At 31.6% G+C, this 21,562-nt stretch overlaps 1 protein-coding gene and 1 pseudogene across 4 annotated transcripts in view; one reads left to right on the top strand and one right to left on the bottom strand.

Annotated features, from left to right (window-relative positions):
* Window positions 1–21,562, top strand: part of LOC145267360 (arrestin domain-containing protein 3-like) — a 388,568-nt gene that overhangs the window by 34,068 nt on the left and 332,938 nt on the right. The gene's annotated exons all lie outside the window — the stretch shown is intronic.
* On the bottom strand, window positions 8,729–8,845 carry LOC145275343 (5S ribosomal RNA; annotated as a pseudogene).

Here is a 21,562-nt window from a genome sequence, read left to right as displayed (position 1 = left end):
GTTGTTATTGAAATAAATGTTTTCCCATTTGTCACATTTATATTAGCATCAAAACTGTATATTGTTGTTTAAATCGATAATATGAAATAGTCTTTTAAAATACTGTATATATAATAAAAAAACAAAGATCCATACACAGCCATCTGTGTATGGATAGTCTTTTAAAATACTGTATATATAATAAAAAAAACAAAGATCCATACACAGCCATCTGTGTATGGATAGTCTTTTAAAATACTGTATATATAATAAAAAAAAAACAAAGATCCATACACAGCCATCTGTGTATGGATAGTCTTTTAAAATACTGTATATATAATAAAAAAAAACAAAGATCCATACACAGCCATCTGTGTATGGATAGTCTTTTAAAATACTGTATATATAATAAAAAAAACAAAGATCCATACACAGCCATCTGTGTATGGATAGTCTTTTAAAATACTGTATATATAATAAAAAAAAACAAAGATCCATACACAGCCATCTGTGTATGGATAGTCTTTTAAAATACTGTATATATTATAAAAAAAAACAAAGATCCATACACAGCCATCTGTGTATGGATAGTCTTTTAAAATACTGTATATATAATAAAAAAAAAACAAAGATCCATACACAGCCATCTGTGTATGGATAGTCTTTTAAAATACTGTATATATAATAATAAAAAAAACAAAGATCCATACACAGCCATCTGTGTATGGATAGTCTTTTAAAATACTGTATATATAATAAAAAAAAACAAAGATCCATACACAGCCATCTGTGTATGGATAGTCTTTTAAAATACTGTATATATAATAAAAAAAAACAAAGATCCATACACAGCCATCTGTGTATGGATAGTCTTTTAAAATACTGTATATATAATAAAAAAAACAAAGATCCATACACAGCCATCTGTGTATGGATAGTCTTTTAAAATACTGTATATATAATAAAAAAAACAAAGATCCATACACAGACATCTGTGTATGGATAGTCTTTTAAAATACTGTATATATAATAAAAAAAACAAAGATCCATACACAGCCATCTGTGTATGGATAGTCTTTTAAAATACTGTATATATAATAAAAAAAACAAAGATCCATACACAGCCATCTGTGTATGGATAGTCTTTTAAAATACTGTATGTATAATAAAAAAAACAAAGATCCATACACAGCCATCTGTGTATGGATAGTCTTTTAAAATACTTTATATATAATAAAAAAAACAAAGATCCATACACAGCCATCTGTGTATGGATAGTCTTTTAAAATACTGTATATATAATAAAAAAAACAAAGATCCATACACAGCCATCTGTGTATGGATAGTCTTTTAAAATACTGTATATATAATAAAAAAAAAACAAAGATCCATACACAGCCATCTGTGTATGGATAGTCTTTTAAAATACTGTATATATAATAAAAAAAACAAAGATCCATACACAGCCATCTGTGTATGGATAGTCTTTTAAAATACTGTATATATAATAAAAAAAACAAAGATCCATACACAGCCATCTGTGTATGGATAGTCTTTTAAAATACTGTATATATAATAATAAAAAAAAACAAAGATCCATACACAGCCATCTGTGTATGGATAGTCTTTTAAAATACTGTATATATAATAATAAAAAAAACAAAGATCCATACACAGCCATCTGTGTATGGATAGTCTTTTAAAATACTGTATATATAATAAAAAAAACAAAGATCCATACACAGCCATCTGTGTATGGATAGTCTTTTAAAATACTGTATATATAATAAAAAAAAACAAAGATCCATACACAGCCATCTGTGTATGGATAGTCTTTTAAAATACTGTATATATAATAAAAAAAAACAAAGATCCATACACAGCCATCTGTGTATGGATAGTATTTTAAAATACTGTATATATAATAAAAAAAAAACAAAGATCCATACACAGCCATCTGTATGCCTCATTTACATGACTATTTTTTAAAACATTTTATGTCCATTATATACAAGTGGGGATGTCACCAGTGGTAATTATGTAATTATATTCTTTAACCTATAAGAGAGAGAGAGAAAGCGCGCGTGCAAGGAGAGAGAGAGAGAGAGAGAGAGAGAGAGAGAGAGAGAGAGAGAGAGAGAGAGAGAGAGAGAGAGAGAGAGGACAGACAGACAGACAGAGACAAAGACAGACAGAGATAGAGAGAGAGAGAAAGAGAGAGAGAGAGAGAGAGAGAGAGAGAGAGGGAGCGAGAAGGGGAGAGGGAGAGAGAGTGGGGTTAAAAGCAGACTAATTTTAGATTTTATCTTCTATTTTTTATATTTAACTTCTCTTTTAAAGTCACTGTTTCTGATTAGAACAATCTAATCTGAGTTCAATTGATTATCCAAACGGGTCAGACATTTATTTATTTATTCATTACAGAAGACCAGGACAATATCAGTACTCCCGTTTTCAAATCTAAACAAAAGGGATCCATAGGTACTATCATTTTCCAGGAAGACAGACATAAACAGAGACTGAAGAGAGTCTAACATATGCGACCAAACATTGATTCTCTTTATTTGGATTTTTAATTGACGGTACCGATGTTAACATGGCCTTCTATAACACATATATAAATATATATTATGTTCTTATTTCTATATTTTTAAAAATAATTGAGCGCTCTGCTAGAGTTCTTTCTCCCACTAACTTGACATATATATATGTGCGTGTGTGTGTGTGTGTGTGTGCGCGCGTGTGTGCACACAGAAAATATTTAACATCTATAGTGCGTTGATATTTTATTATCCAAGTTTTTGAATTACGTGATGGACATGTGTACCTAGGATCTCGACAAAAAGTAAATTTGAAAACTTATTGAACTCTCGACAAAAAAAAAAAAAAAAAATCGGTTTTGATTAAAAAGAACATTCTTTAATGGTTTCTATTTTATTTTATTTTTTTTACATTTTTTAGCGTAGAAAATTTCCAATGAGGAATCTTTTGGTCATATGATCATCAGATTCATTTTGGCATCTGAAATGGTTTCAGATTAATCTGGAATCAATTTGAAAATGACCTTCGATTTGACCTCCAAATACTTGAAAGTCTTTTTTTTTCATCATAATGGTCCAATCAAAATACGAAGAAAAAGCCCTTTACCCTGAACAAATTCCAAGAAATCGTTTTATGACTTTTTATTACTATTTTATGTGGGAAAAAACATACTAAAAGTTTACCAAAATCTGATCACCACAAAGGTCCTAACTATGACATCATAAAACGATGCAAACCATCGCACTAAAAATAACCAAATTTCCCTATTTCAAAGCTGTAGCTGTTGCTTACAGAAGAGTTTGCATTTTTTTATAATATATATTTTGATCTAATAATTTTTACACAAAGTTTTATACTCACTGCATGGACAGGCGAGGTTATGGCGTCATTAATGACTTCATGACATACATGTACATTTTTAAAGATTATAGAATACACAGTGCTTTTAAAACATATCTCATCACTGAATAACTGTGTCAGTTCAATAGTTACTATTTTCATCATCAGACACTACTTCATCGCTCATATTGTCACAAATATGAGTGAGAAAGCAGTGTCTTGACATGGTCCTCGTGAAGAGATAAGTTCGTGTCTTTTGCAAATGCACGGAAGTGTACTACAACCACCAGAACAGTTGCAGTGAATTATTTTCAGAAGTGTTTCTGGCGCAGGTGAAGTATCCATCATCACTGGAACTAGACTGTTGTTCCGCAGTTCTCATCCCCATTCAGTAGTGTCCGTGGCCTCACCACTGTTCATCCAAATCATCACTTGGAGGTAACTCTGAAGGACATGCAGTTGCTAAATTTAATTTCTATAGCAAAGAAAATGTATGACTTTGAAAAAGACTGCACGCAACAAAAGAAAAGGTAATCGTGAAGATGGGGAAGTGATAATAGTCATGAAATAAATTACCTCGAAACTGAACTGCCGGTTAACTACTTTTATCACAGCTTGCTTGAAAGATGCTAAACAATTTCTGCGCAAGAAATGAAAAACAATAGAGAAGGATAAGAACTCAGACGTGGAAAAAGTATATTTTTAACGGTACATGCTCCACTGAACTCCAATCTATAGTTCCCCTCTTTAAAACGTTCACAACAAAAACTCGTCTTCCTATAGTCACTGTCAATAATTTCCCTTTCTCACTCTGTGGGATTTTAGGAAAATTATCTATGTCAGCGGGCATAAATGGTAAACCGTTAGTTAGTATTTAATGACAGGAAGTCGGAATATATATATATATATATATATATATATATATATATATATATATATATATATATATTGCGTGTGTATTTAGACAGCATTCTTTATTTTAAAATGTTTAATGCGAATACAATCCATCCAATGATGCTGATTCTAGCGTACCGGAATTTAAAAGGTTGCTTTGACATCTAAAGATTTTACATTTACGTTGTTTCTTGAAATTCTCTCCAGCATTTTGTTCCTTTGGTATTTTTTTTTTTTTTTTTTGTCAAGATTATTCGGGTTTTTTGGATTTTGACACGAATAGATGATTATTAAAAATCTATACATTAAAAAAAGGTCTAATGAAGCCATGAATTCTGCTATGTTACAAATGTTTGCTTATATATACATACATATATATATATATATATATATATATTGACTACACTATGATTAATATCTATAGATATTTTAAGACTTAAATAATTTCTGCAGCTTTTTCCCCCCTTAATCCAAGCTATTTACTTTAGGATTAACATAAAACATCATCCCTATATAGCCCTCATACTAACACACACACACACACACACACACACACACACACACACACACACACACACACACACACACACACACACACACACACACGCGCGCACACACACACACACACACACACACACACACACACATATATATATATATTAGACATAAGATTAGTTTTAACAAATCAAATAAAGAAGTAATAGTGAAGCTAACAAAATATAATAGGGCTATGGAAAAATAGAAGGAGAAATAATAGTAGCAGCAATATAATTGAAAATGGATTATCTAATGACCAAAACCAATATGAGAGTTCTAGGGCACCTAATACAAATAATAAAATCAAGAAAAATAGGATATGATCCGCCATATGGTTTAGTCCACAGTACAGTAATCTCTTTAGTATTCAAAAAAATTATGGTATCATTAATAGGAACTTTCTTTGGAATATTAAATTAGGTAAGCTCTTTAATACATACAATGTGTATACCGTACACATGATGAGCATGAACCTATTAATACAACAATTTAACTAAAAACAACTGTAATTGTAGAAATAAGAATAATTGTCCATTAAACAGAAATTTTGAACTATAAATGTTGTATACAAATTGCAAATAATACTAAAACATGTCGGATCCACTTGCACTACATTTAGTGAGAGATACGAAAACCACTTGTGCTTTTTCAAAATTGAATTGAATGCTGAATCTGATAAATCACTTTATTTCTTTAGGCAAATATGTTAGGGAATTAGTTAAAAATAAAATTCATTATGAATTAAAATGGTCAATATTAGGTAAAATAAATAAATGTAAAATAAATATATAAATATATACCTAAAAAAAGAAAAAATGTAATTGATGCACTTTGGAATCCTTTCATATAGTTACATCTAATGGGAATTTGCTTAATAAAAAACCAGAGATTATACAAAATTGTTTCCATGGAATGAGATATATACTGGCATATTTTAAACCCATATAAGTAGTAGTGTGACAATTTAAATTTTTATATACAACGTGAACTGCGGAAAAATACATCTTATTAATGATTTAGTATTTTAAGAAAAGATTTATAGAAATTAATCTAATTAGAATCAAGTAAGTTTTAATGCTAACCTTAAACTGTGATTAACCATAATGTGGAATATGGTAAGAATCGATAATGGGTAAATCCTAATAGAATTATCTATATCATTTTCTTGAGTAAGGTTGATATGTGAAAATTTCTGGGTCTGTACACTCAATATAATTATACATTAGGCACAGTGAACATTATTGGAAACAAATTTTAAATTAACTGGAATTCTAATGTTCAATTCGTATAGGCTTTTGCATCTTTCGCTAAGTATTCATACTTACATTTGTATTTATTAATTATTAGTACTACTATTTTATAAGTTTTATTGTTTAGGTTTTTAAGTTTTTTTATGACTGAAAAGGTTTAAGGTACCTCAGGATATTTTGAGGCTTTAGAGATTGTTTTTGAGATTTAGAAATACTTTGAGATTTGATTCATTAGGTTCAGGCTGTAGAATAAGGATAAACAGATAGGAACGTAATATATATATATATATATATATATATATATATATATATATATATATATATATATATATATATGTGTGTGTGTGTGTGTGTGTGTGTGTGTGTGTGTGTGTGTGCATGTGTGTGTGTGAACGTGTGTGAATGCGTGTATCTATATGTGTGTCTATATCTATATATATATATACATGTATGTACAATTGTGTGTGTATATATATATATATATATATATATATATATATATATATATATATATATATATATATATATATAGAGAGAGAGAGAGAGAGAGAGAGAGATAAAATATAGTAAAAATAAATAAGTAAATAATAAAAAAATAATGAAAAATAGATATTAACAGTAAATAATGTTTGACATAGTTAAAATATACAATGTTTTCACATTAAGTTAAGAAATTTTTATGGGCTAATGATTCTAATTAAATTTAAGGTGTTTTTTTATTATTGATATTTCATGAATAACATCTCCTAGAATTTGTGGATAATTTCTTGCTTTTAATTTGAACCAAAATACGAAATCTTGGAATATGGCTAAAATCACAAAAAAAAAAAAAAAATCAAAGGGAGCATTAGATTAATGTTAGAGATTGTTTCTGACCAGTTAAATTATAATCGAAATTAAGTGCTTGCTCTAATCAGCACGAAAGTTACAATTCAAGACATCGTTAATGGCTTCATTATCCTCATGCTTCCCCCTTCTATTTGACAACACATTACACAGGGAATATAAAAAGGCATCTACATTTAACAAACGTAAATAAAAAAGCTAAAATTTAAATATATAAAAATAAAAAAAAGGAAAAAGAAAAATGAAAACAATTGAATTAAATCATAAAAACAAAAAGTAAACAAATATAAATCTACTTCGCCTATAAATTTAACTTCGGGCCTGAGCACTATCTGATGCAGTATTAACACAACTATACATCCGATTGTACTACGTTTCCTAGGTACTTTTTATAGTGGTAATGCTTCGAAATATTAGCATTTCACTGGATTACACTCTGTAAATTAAGGAGAAGATAGTAAGTGGTGAAAGAAAATTATAACCAATGGATGCGAAAATACTATATGTTTTCTTATTGTTGTTTCCCCGTGCCTTCACTTCCTCCCAGTTTTGCCACACTCTTCTAAAACATAAAACTCTTTTAATACAATACGCATGATACGTGAAATAAACTGTAACATTCTCCTATAATAATACTAGCAAGGCTACCCGGTATTAGCAGAAGCAAAAATATATTTCTTTTAAAACTTCTATAATTCTATCTTTTTCTCCTCCCTCCTCACGTTTTCCCTTTCTATTCGCAAATCCCCCTTCTCCTTCACCCAGCCCATTCCTCTTTAATCGGACATAGACAACTCTACTTTATATAATAGATTTTTGTGGAATTTGTTTGTAATTTCTTTCCAAATTAGTACATAATAACACTGAAAACCTCTCCCTACCCTGGCGAAACCAGTTGACGCTCAGAGAATCTATAATTTTGTAAAATTTTAGATATTATTTGTACAGGACAATGCTGATCAAGAATATATCAACTATGTTGGTCTTTATTTTGTAGTTTATATGACAAGGCGGGCAAATACATAAAAGATAAGGCTATTAAACCAGACATTGTAATATGGAACAAGCCTTAAAGAACTGCGCTCATTATCGATGTCATAGTCCCAAATGACTATGGCCTTAATAGAGCTGAACGAGAAAAGCTAGCAAAATATTAGGACCTAAAGAATGATTTAAAAACGACATGATCTCTTAAAGAAATCAACATTATACCAGTTGTAATAGGAGTAACTAGCCTAATGAAAAAAAAATCTCAAGAAATACATTGGAAACAATCCCTGGAAGATTAAGCTGGCACAAAATACAAATAGCAGTCATAAAGGGAACAACGGCTATTCTTAAAAGAGCCCTCGGATATAAATTCAAATAATAATGAAATCAAATGTTAGCTCCAGGATGAAGTCCCTTGATCTCTCAAAACGAGCCAAAGTAAAATAATAAAAAAAGAGAGAAACTTGAATGCCTGTCTCTCTGTACAGTGTTATTAGTATTATGTGTTTAGCTTTTACAAAGCAAATTAAAAATGACAACTTTAAATATATACACACACACACACACACACACACACACACACACACACACACACACACACACACACACACACACACACACACACACACACACACACATATATGTATATATATATATATATATATATACAGACTCCTTCAGTCTTTGACAGACTATGGATACTCACGTAGGGGTGCCTGCACGTAAAATTTTGTGGCAGGAGAAGTGCAATCTCCAACCACATATCTTCTGAGTTGACGTTGTTAAATACCAGTGACAAGTGAAGTGTATGTACAGGACGACTGGAAACAAACGTTGAGATAAGCGGAGAGCACATACAGTGCCTAGAATTCCCAAATGGTCACCCATCTGGTACTAACCAGGCTCAACGTTGCTTAATTTCAGTGATCTGATGAGAACCAATGTTTCAACGTGATTATACCGTATATATATATATATATATATATATATATATATATATATATATATATATATATATATATATGGAGAGAACTTGAATGCTTATTAGGCACTATACAAAGATTTGTCAGATCCACCTGGCATGAGGATACTTTTTTTTACAAGTAAACCCTGACTAAATATTCAAAATCTCATAATATTCGCAGCCCAAATAAGATCTCCTCTTTATGGCTTTCACAATCGCTTTTACAAGGAATAAAGCACCTTCTCCAAGTAAAGCTATCTTAAGTATCAGCACGAAGCTGGATATTCCATCGAAGAAGTCTAGAAGAACTCAAGAAGAATTCTTGTCCTGGAATCTTGTAAGACCAAGAAACCATAAGAAAGATATATTATAACATAATATGTTAAATTGTCAATTGAAGAAAGGAGAATTATGTTCCTGACTTCTTTACTAACTCAGTGTTTGAGATTTAAGGGAGAACTTTAATGGAATATTCGAATATCCATGTGTCTCAATTAGGGATTAAGTGTTAGCCCCAGGAAGGGGTCCCTTTGATTTCTGAGAACTTTGACTGAAGTCAAATGAAACCCAGAGAACAACTGCCCTTAATTAATGGATGACAATTTTAGTAAAAAAAATTTTTTATTGAGTTAATTTGTCCTAACGAAGCTAACCATTCTTGTTTGTCTTTAAGAAAATGACAACAATTGCTCATCATCATCATTTTTGTCAGCATCCTAATTGTTGTATGGAAAAAGATAGAACTGTACAATCATTACACATTTCGTGCGATTTAACTTACAAATTATGCTGATATTTTGAAGGATTGAGTTAATCAAAGTTGTTATGTTATTATCCCATTCTTCCCTCTGGTCTTGTAGATGGAACGCGTGGGTGCCATCAATTTTTTAGGGTCTTTACGCTTATAATTGAAATCTATAATATGAATCTCACCTGTCTATTTAAATGTATGTATGTATGTATGTATGTATGTATGTATGTCAGGTCATGTCATGTGCTACTGGTACCATGTAACCCAGTACTACCTGCCTCATGGTCGGGTCACCGGCGACTAAACTGGTTCCTCCACCAGACTTGTTTGGTGAGGAGGGCGGCTAGTCTCCCTGAAGGATTAAAAACAAGACCTTCCAAAGGGCGAATGAACTCTTTTTCTGGGTCAACGGCCAACTAGCACCGTGTATATTTGTGTGTGTATATGTGTATTGGGGTGGAGAGGGCTCCCGTAAGCCATGGTGAAGGCAACCTTTCTAGGAGAAGCAAATCTCTGATTTAAAAAACCTTAAAGCGGAAGACCATTACCCGCATTAAGCTGGTCTGCAGTTTAATTTGTTGCTGGCTGTCTTGCTCTTGCTTGTTGCTGGATCTCAACATTTTGAACTGAGAGAGAGACTTAGCTGTCGTACAAAGCTAAGACTCTGTAACATCATATTTGTATAGATACTCCCTCAGGCATTTGGGCTCATGGATTTTAAATGTCTGAGGGAGTGGCACTCGTCTGACAAGACGTTGCAATCATCATGTATGTATGTATGTATGTATGTATGTATGCCTAAAACTTTCGACAGAGGCTACGGATTTTCATAAGATCGTTATTGTTTTGAAGCTCGACCCTTCGGATGGCAAATATTAAAAAAATAGCCAAAAACTTTAATTCCTTCACTTTCAACTGAGCACTTTTCTACAGGGAGGGGTCAGTTTTCGTTGATATTTTCGAAAGTCATGTCCTCTTTTCGATTGTCTAGCCTTAATTTAAACCTACATCACTTCCGGTTTGGCGATGGGCGCAACAGCAAACACGTCACGCCTCCCTACTTACTACCACTTTTTTTTTTTTGCTCAATACATACCTCCAAACACTCAGGCAACGCCGGGCACCCAGGCTAGTATTTTATAATGAAAGAACACAACACAAAAAGGAATATGTGGCACATTTTTTGTGATCATCGTTTTAATGAATTGGGAGAAAAAAAAATGAAAATGGCATCTCGTGTTTAAGACAATGTTTAACATACAGAATTAGATTTGGAAAAGGAGTAATTACGGGAAGGCGGAGAAAAGGTATAAAATCTAAATAAAAAAAAAGAGTATTATGCGAAGTTATGATTTTGGCAAACTAACAAGGCGGGTAATAGAAGACAGTTAAAAAATAAAGAAAAGACGATTTCATTTTCTATTGTTTTTTTTTTTCACTTTTCTACTTTGTAAAAGCTAGAAATAAAATGAAAATGACATAAAATCATTGCCTATAACGACGTCCACTAACCAAAATTACATGACTAATCTATATATCCGTAAAAGTGAGAATATGTGTGTGTCAGGACACTTTGCAACCTATATACTCAATGAATTTTTGATCTACAGATTTGAAATAAGATAATCAAACATGTGGAAAAGTTTTTAATCTGTTTTCATCCGGAAAAAAGGGCTGCTAAGGGGTAAAAATTGAAAAATTGTTATGCTTGAATAGTTCACACGGTGAACGCACACAAACGTTGGAATTTACACATAGCAATGAAAAATAAGAAAAATAATATGGATCTATAACCACACTAGATGTACCTGTGATTCGTTGGGTCACAACCATTACCAGCATTCATTCATCTTTGATTTCATTAAAAAATTTCGTAAATTGTGACATACCTTTTAACACATTCTTCTTGCACAACTAAATGTTTTTATTTTTATATTAATTCTAGACTACCGGTGACCCGTTGGGTCAGTATATGTTATGGCTAGCTATGGAATAGTGAGAATATTAATTATGGCAAAAATATGAGCACTTGTGCGTATAACTATAGCCACCACTTTTAACATAAAGAATTACATTGTTTAATATCCGGAAAACTACTTATTTGCGGAAAATTTAATTACGATATTCGTTTTCAGCATACTCGAAAACCGTAAAAGTCGTCATTTTAAAGGAAAATGTTAAGCTGGAAACCAAGTAAAAATTTACCAAAACTTCTATTTTTATATTTTTTTTTTTTAAAAAGCTACTTTATATGGAGTGTTGGTCGTCCGAACCTTAAAATTTTCTTACATCACTTCTGCCGAAGGCTTTGTAAACAAAGATGCGCCACTCTTAACGAAGCATTTATCACAAGTCAATGGCTATAACTTTTTTTTTTGCCGGTGCTGTTGGATATGTCGTCACTGATCTGAGAGAGATAACTCTATTTTACTAAGACATTAATGTACAGTGAGCACCAATTTTTTCGGCCACTTTAGCTCCCTATTTCGTATGTTTGTTTTTTTCTTATATTAGATCATGGTAAAAAACCTTTTTCAATTTTTATTTAAAAGAAACAAAGAAAAAAAAAAGCTGATATTTGGACTTGACAATCAATTCTCTGGAAAAGTATGTGACGCAAATTGCAAAGTAAAATGTAATATTTATTAAACAAGTTCGACGAACGTTTTTAATACGACTCTTTAAGTAAAACAAACAAACAAACAAACTTTTATTTATCTTTTTAATTTTAATTATTTAGGTTTTCATTTAATTATTTAGTTTTTCTTTCATTTTAATTTTTTTAGAACAATTTAAAACTTTTTTTATTTAGTTATATTTAGAATCATGTTCATTTTTATTTATGTTGTGGGGACATACACACCCTTATAACCGCTGATGGACTTGTCCATTAGGCATATAACTAGCAAGTCTAGACCGCTCAATGAGAGCTATACCGGATGTCGTACAGAGACGACTCACCACGGACTTACTAACCTTTTCTGTACCACTATCCCTTGCTTGATATAAATGTTCTTCTTATTCTCACCAAGTCGTCGTGTTTTTACTTTCACTCTTTCCGGCTCCACTACAATTTAAAAGAAAAATAAAACGAAGCTGACATCTGAATGTTTTTCTATGCAAACACTTTAATTCATCTGCTGTGTGGTGTTCTCTGGAGTCTAGGTGACAACAAGCCTCCCCAGATTTCTAGCACCCTCCATCACTTTCGATAACCTTGGCAAATGAATTTGCATTATTACACCAGCCGTTTACCATTGATCTTTACTGGAATTTGGGTGGCAATAAACCTTCTCAAGATCTCAGTTCTCTTCATACTCATCTAACGGAGGTCAGGTTAGCGCTTTATTTATTGGGTCTTTCCATCCTCCTTGTCCCTTCACGACTATTTAATGTGATACCAGTTGATGCCGACATAATTTTTTTCAATTTTTCAATATTTTTTTTTATTAAAAAATATTTTTTTAAGGAGGTGTTTACTGACAATAATACATAGTTTTCTTGACTCCATGCGGTATTCCTCTATTTTTTTGCTTTACATTTGTTGCAATTTGTATATGTCCAGTTAGCGTTTTTAGCGTATGTGTATTAATGTCTGCATGCAAGGATTTTCCTTAATAATTCAGCCATTTTCATTATTGTTATCCGTTGTATTTTCTTGGTCATCCTTCTAATTCCAATCTCTCCCATTCTTTTTTTTTTTTAAAGCTTTTTGATATTGTTTTTAGTGCTTCTACTATTAATAGTGTTATCTTAACTTTCTTCATCTTCCATATCCTTGAAGTCTTTGGCCAGTTCTCCGTTTATCTATCTCCTTGATTTTTATTCTGCAATCTGTTGGAATGGCAAAATATACAATTTGGCAGAACATTTCCTTCTTATTGACTATTATGATATGTCTTCTTACTTGGATGAGTTTATCCGTTTGTATAACCATGTCTTATAGGATTTTGTAACTTTCATTTTCAAGTACTATTGCCGGTTTGTGCTTGTATTATTTGTCACGGTATTTAAGATGTAATTGTCTGCATAATTCCCTGTGTATTGCCTTCCCCCCTTGATCGTGTCTATTTTTATATTCTTTTTTTTTTATATAGTTTTCTGCCTTTGCTTATTATGGGGTCTATTTTTTCATCTCTTTATTCACAGAGTCTGCATTTACTCTTTTGTTGTGCCTTGTCGATCCTTGCTTTGATCTAGTTGGCTCTAATAATTGTTTTGTCTTGTATGGTTGTTATTAGTGATTCAGTTTCCCTGTTTAGGTCTCCTTTTTGTAGCCATGCCCAAGTGTTTTTGTTAGTCTCATCTTCTGTCACCCTTATCAATCGTCCATGTAGCTGTTTCTCTTCCCATTGTTTTCTCGTGTCATCTCTTGCCTCTCTTTTTTCTGTTTTGTTCGTTTTTTTAGTATCTCTTGCTGCAGTAATTATTCTGTCGATGTTCTGCATTATGCATTTTTCTAATTGTTTTTTTTTCATGTCATTTACATAGTCTTCTGTAAAAACCAGTCCTCTTTCTCCGTCTTTCCTTTTCACATAGAGTCGGTCAGCATCCTTCGGGTGTAATATATTGTGCATACTCATTAGTTTCCTGGTCTTCTGGTTGAGATACCTCAGTTCTTCTTTGGTCCAACCTACAAAACAGTTCAGAGTAACATTGCCTATGTGTTTATACTTTTTATTAGGTTTCGACTGTGTAGTTTTGTTTCAGTGAGTTTTGTTTTATTCTTCTGAGGTGTTCCTTCTCAATTTTCTCTTTCATGTCTGTTGATTTGATTGCGTCTCTTCAAGAATTCCTAGATATTTGTAGCTATGATGTTCATATAGTGCTAACATCTTCGTTTAGTTTAGTTCCCTCTCTTCCATTCCTTCCAGTTTTCCCCTTCTCATGATCAGGTACACACTTTTCCATACTGAATTCCATTTGGATATCCTGGCTGAAGATTCTGGTTGTGTTTATGAGCGTCTTTAGTTCTTTCTTGATTTTTGCAATCATCATCATCATCATCATCATTACCATCATCATCATCATCATCTAGAATTCAAAAGACTTATTATTGTGCCATCTAATTTAGATATGTGCTTGTTGTAGGCATATATATATATGAACATGCTAAAAAGAGAGAGTCACTCTTTCCCTAAATGCTCTCAGAGACATTAAGCAATATCAGAGAGTGGATAAATTCAAAGAGATAAAAGAAATACATCGATAGTTACGAGAGAAACTTGCGAATCGTTCAGTTAATTACAAATTACAACCAAGTAGAGCCGTTAGAACAGGATTTGCTTTCAAACATAACTCAATCTCAAAGATAATGTATATTCAAACCTGTATTTTGTGTTATTAAATAATAAAAACAAAGCTTCAAAAAGACTCATACAAACCTAGTAGGTGATGCCCTTTTCTCTTCCCTGCAACTGCTTTCCCACAGAAGAGACGTTGCTAGTCTCTCTCTGCTCTATCGTTATTTTCGTGGCAAATGCTCAACTGAATTTCAATCTGTGGTCCCCCTTGCGAAACTTTCATAAAAACACTCAACTAGCTACAACCACTGTATACAACCCCCCATTCTCTAACCGTACCTAAAGCTTATTTCTCAGAACTGCCCGCCTGTGGAATACTGTTCTGCTGGCCTGCTTCCTGGTTGAATACAACATGATAGCCTTCAAATCCAATGTAAACAATATCTAGTTTAGCTGTCTTCATAAATAATCAAATTGTACCCAATTTACACAATTAACGATTACTACACTGCCACCTCTAGCCTTGAGTAGCCTTTGGGCCTTGATAAGTGGTGACACTTTAGCAAAAAAAAGAAGAGAAACGAAGACAAGCAACATCACGTCTGCGAAAGAAAGGGTACAAAAAAAAGAAGAAAGGATGATGATAAGGAAATTACAAATACACTTGTAAACCTAATTAAGAACCCTCAAACAGTGCAAATATGACAACAGTGTCAATATAAGAAACTGCGTGTGCCAAAACGAATCTAAAGAAATAATTTCTGATAGCTTTATCGTTACAGATATTTATAGATTTTTTTTTCTTTGTTTTGCGTTTTTTTTTTTAATTTTTTTTTTTTTTTTTTTGCAAGTGATTTTCGAGGTTAAGTTGTGAAAGTCAACAGAAGATTAAAAATGAAAAAGAAGGCAGACGAGTTAATTTTCTTCAAATGGCAGCAGGCAGATTTAGCGACTTCATTTTAGATCTGAGACCTTCAATTTGTCTCAAAGAAAATAGGTGTCTGTTGCGAGAGATTTCTTGAAGAATCAATAAAACAAACGGAATTAGAAAAAAGAAACTTAAACTGAACTGCTGTCATCTTTCCTTTCATTTTTTATTTGATCTTCAAAAATTTGGTGTTTTTTTTTAAATTTTATTCATTAATTTTCTCTTTTGTTTTATTTCAAGAAAGTTCTTCCCTGACTTTTCTCAAATTACATAACTAGTTGAGGTACCTGATTGATTGCACTAGTAGTGTTTTTATTATTATATCTCTATTCATATATCTAATCAATATTATAACAAATATTTTTTTTAAATTCATAGACATATACACATGTGTTTACGTGTTTCATCGTTTTCTTAGAATCATCAATTTATTGGGGGATGATTCTGTCACTAACATGATTCGAAACCCTCAAATCAAAGTAAACAGTTTAACTTTTGTCTGAACGCTCACGACCATGTAGCCAACACAATTACTGCGGTGAAAGAAACAGAATTAAGGCCAATTTATATCTATGGAGGCAAGCATACATAGAAGACTGTTATAAACAGTGCTGGATGACCCGTTAGGATGAAACTATATATATATATATATAGAGAGAGAGAGAGAAAATAAAAAAGGAACACACCGTATTATGTGTTCACCAACGTTTCGTCTTTATTTCGAGACTTCCTCTGGGTGAAATAAAGACGAAACGTTGGTGAACACATAATACGGTGTGTTCCTTTTTTATTTTCTCTATTTTGTCGGAATACTATTTCCATTATTTTCATCATATATATATATATATATATATATATATATATATATATATATATATATATATATATATATATATGTAATAAGAATTACAGTTAAGTTATATATATATATATATATATATATATATATATATATATATATATATATGTAATAAGAATTACAGTTAAGTTTATCAAAATAATCCAAGATGGCAAAACTAAAGTAAATTATAAATATATTAAAGAATTAATATTTATAAAGTAATCTCAACCAGATGTAAAAGCTCGATAAAACCAAATAGGAGATAGAGCTTATAATAAGAATAAGTAGTTAATAAAATATGTTAAAAAACGATCTGAAAAAGAGTTAAACACATATTTCATTTTAAAAACCTTTTTAAAAATTAAATATGTTTTTAACTCTTTTCCAAAGTGTTTTTTAACATGCTTTATTAACTACTTGTTCTTATATATATATATATATATATATATATATATATATATATATATATATATATATATATATATGTGTGTGTGTGTGTGTGTGATTAGTTTTTTGGAAAAAAGAAATCCAGGATAGTGCTCAATTAAAAGGAAAATCCGAAAATAAGAGCGTATTTATATTTTGTATTTTGTGTACAGAAAGTTGGTACCGTCGGTTTCAAGCCCGATAATTAGGACCGTTTAAGATAACCATATAAAGCTCTCTTCAGCCAATACGCATCTATTTTGTAACCGGAAGTGGAATATATGTATACCTCACGAGTTCACTTTAACTCTCCTATATATATATATATATATATATATATATATATATATATATATTATATATATATATACATATATATACATATATATATATATATATATATATATATATATATATATATATATATATATATATATATATATATATACTAGCAAAAGTACCCGTCGTTGACTGGGTTCAAAAACAGCCTACAGAAAATGGACTCTGATTTATGAAAGTATGATAGGTTATGAAAAGGAAGGGTTGTAAATTTGGGTTGAATTTGGGGGTATCAAAACCAAAGAAAAATATGATGAAAGTAAAAATAAAATAGATAAACCCCATAATTTATTACTCCATACCCGTTCACACTGAAACACTTATCACAATATTCTGTTGGTCTATATTAAAAAACCTTGTTAAACTTTGTGACATATTTCCATTCTATGGAGGTCAGGCGTGAACAAACACCCCATAATTTTATTATACCATATTTCTTCAAACTGAAACATAATTATGAAAGTAAACTTACGCAGATAGATATGAAATGTCTTTATTAAAGTTTGTGCCTATTTTCATTCTATGGAGGCCAGGTGCGAACGCAGACCCCACAATTTTATTATACCATCCCTATTTAAGTTAAAACATACTTATTAAAGTATTCTTATGTACATCTATATCAAAAACACTTGTAAACATTTTTTTTTAATTTTTAAATTTTTTATTTCCATACTTTGTGGACCAGGCACGAACGCAGACCCCACAATTTTAATGAACCACCGTTCTGCCAGATCAAACATACCCATTCCTGTATCTCGATACATCTTCTATCATTATATGCAATCAGTTTTTTAAAATAGTCAACCATACAGGAGCCTATTCGTGACCACACACACACACACACACACACACACACACACACACACACACACACACACACACACACACACACACACAGATATTCAGCTTTATATTATAGATATGTATATACAAGTATATATATATACAAGTATATATATACACATACACACACACGCACACACACTTACATACATACATACATACATACATACATACATACATATATATATATATATATATATATATATATATATATATATATATATATATATATATGTACTCGAACGAAAAACTCAAACAACCAAGTTGTTTCACATTTATATTTATTGTGGGTGCAAGTTGTTGTTTCCGAGGTGACACGCCAATCACTTCTCCAAAACTACATACGTTCATTTACCTAGTCCAGTGCTCCCACGACTGTCATCGTCTGTCTCTACTCCGCAACTCCCAGTTACAGAATGATTTAACTAACTTTCTACGCATAAATCTAAAATTCATTACTACATATAGCCTAAAGATCCTTGCCGTTTTTTCCCCTCGTATCTTTGTTTATGTTCTAACATTCTTAATGAAAACATAACTATCAGAATGGCATTTTATTCATCAAGTTACATTCCTGAAAACTATTATGGACCAGGAGACTGAGGTTCAATCCTTGATCAAGTCATACCAAAGACTTAAAAACATGGTACTTGATGCTCCTTTCCCAAACAGCGTTATGAGGGGAAGATCAAGGGCAAATAGATTAAGTCTTGAGAATGAAGTGGCGCCCTTCGTTACACCTCAGTGTAGCAATTAATGAAAATAAAGCCTTTGAGTCGCCCTCGACTATAGCCGACCGCTTACTATTTTTATTTCTTTCTTTGTCGCCTATATATCTGTCCATCCATCCATAGCCCGTGAGCCCATAGAGAAGCATAGGCCATCTACAGCTTTTGTAGATGCTTTTTGTAGCGAGGAGTTCTTTTTACAGGCAAGGGTGTTGGCCTCAAGCCCAACCTTCCCAGAAGGGACATACAGCACCTAGCCTTCCCAAATGGTCACCCATCTGGTACTGGCCAGGCTCAATGTTGCTTAACTTCGGTGATCTGGTTAGTACCAGTGTGTCAACAGGATTGTGCCGTACCCATAAATCTGTGCTAACAATAAAATAAATATACCTATGTAATATTTCAGAAGTTTTTTTAGATGAGGATTTACAGTTCAGATTATTTTGACTACCATTCTCATTTTGACTGATTTTTCTTTTTGTTTCACACCTTTTCTGCCGATGTGACCTCTGACCTTCAGATGCATTTTCTTCAACTTGAGAATCTTTCTGTTCAATTTAGAAACCGATACAGCACCTTCAAACGAAGTTCTTTACTTAGTTCGTGGAGGTAGATTGTTCTTGTTTCATCAGCCATGACATGGCAGACGTGGTAATTAAGTATAATGTTATCCCTAGTTATGTTGTCAGGAAGGGGTATGCATACTCACAACTACTTTATGATCTTGTTATTAATGTACTTGAGATAAATCTCTTCTTCAAACAATAATTAAGAATTGAGATCAAGATCTTTATTTTGCGTATACCTTGTTATTGGATACGTCATTTCATATCAATATAAACTTTGTGATGAACATGCCATATGTAATCGTTGGGAATAAGGAGAGTAGAAAGTTGATCTTTTACTTCCGGTACTCTCGTAACTCTTGCTTCCTCTATTTTGTCCTTTAGTTCTCACATTCCATGAGTGATGTTTCTGGCAAAGGGGGAAACATTTCTATTTTCTGGGTCGGAATCTAACACTTATTCTTGGTTGGGTTTTGACCTTGAAGTAGTATTATTTCATTTAGCTCCTTGCAGCAAGTAGCTTCAGGCCTTGTTTGGAACGATTTTCATAAAAAAAAAATAGATAAAAAATCCAATGAGTACCAACTAAAGTTTATATGATATTAGTGTCCAATATTTTCCCTACTAGTTTTCACTGGTTGTCATTTTGTGTCTGCAGTAAAAAAAAAAAGAAGAAGCTGAATACGTGCAGAAATTGAATGTGTGGATGCTCGATGAGCAAGTTCGCTTCTGTGTGTATTGTTGTAAACGAACAAAATGGCGACAACTGAAAACCATTAGGGAAACATTGGATACTAAAGGTCTTAGTATCATAAAAACTGCTTGTCAGCGACCATTTTAAATATGAGATTTGTTCACAACAGATCTGAATACCCTTAAAAATCAACTTTTAAAGGCAAGTCTTTTGTTAGTACTCGTCAGCACTTTGACGGAGAATTATTGTAAAAAACATGGTCATAGGCGAAAAACTGATGGATATAATATTTTCAAGTTTAAATATAAATTTTTGATGAAGACAATGTTTTTTTGATGATTTTTTTATTTCGCATTTGTAGTTTGTTACATATTTTTATGGATTTAAAAAAAAAAACTATACTTGTTCTTTTTTTATAATTTATTTATGAAATATTGCTAATAAAATGTCTATTCTAATATATAAAGTGCAGCCAGTTTGTCTCTTGCGTTTTTGTCATCGGTAGCTTTTCCCCTACAAAATAGATAATTAAATTTTGATATGAAATTCAGGTAATGTTCAATGCTTTTTTTTTTCCATTTTAGAAGAGGAAGACTTTATATGCTCTAAAGTCACATCGAATGATATCGACTTCAAAACGACTAAAATGATTCATGCGTATTTATTATCATTTATTTTTAATAAATATATTATAGTTTTGTTAGTAATCAGGTCGTAATATAGATGTTGGCAAAAGAAAAATCATCACTTGTGTTTACATGATAGAGAGAGAGAGAGAGAGAGAGAGAGAGAGAGAGAGAGAGAGAGAGAGAGAGAGAGAGAGAAACATCATGCTAATAGCAATGTTACTTGATTTATTATGAGGGCTATGGCAAGAGAATATTCTTTTATTATTTTGACTCTCGAGCATATATGTTTTTAGATAGTGATATGGTTCTCGATTGATTAACTGTGTCTGTGTCGGATATACATCCGAGAGTCAAAACAATGAAAAGAATATTCTCTTGTCACAAATAGAAACATACATGTTTAGAATTAGAACGGAAAATTTCTAATTAAATCATGTAAGCTAAAAATTTACAACAAATTTATTGTTTGACAAGGAATACCAAAAAATTAAAGCTTTTCTCTTGATCCATGGATTTTCAACGAATGGCTTATCTCATTGGAGGAAATGTTTTTAGCAAAATAAATATAGGTAATAATAAATTTCGCCTATTAGCACATAAATTGAAGATTAAATTTTAAATGGTTGCATTAAAAGGACATTTCATGGTTGAATAAATAAAGATGTAGAAACTGTTGTAAAATCAAAAACAACGAATACTGGTATATACCAGGCTGAATTGGGCCCGTTTTTTT

This window comes from Euprymna scolopes, chromosome 4 (assembly GCF_053919585.1).
Source record: "Euprymna scolopes isolate OS-2025 chromosome 4, ASM5391958v1, whole genome shotgun sequence".
In the NCBI taxonomy this organism is placed as follows: domain Eukaryota; kingdom Metazoa; phylum Mollusca; class Cephalopoda; order Sepiida; family Sepiolidae; genus Euprymna; species Euprymna scolopes.
Note: the sequence above shows the minus strand (reverse complement) of the source record. Positions and strands in the feature narration are given on the sequence as shown.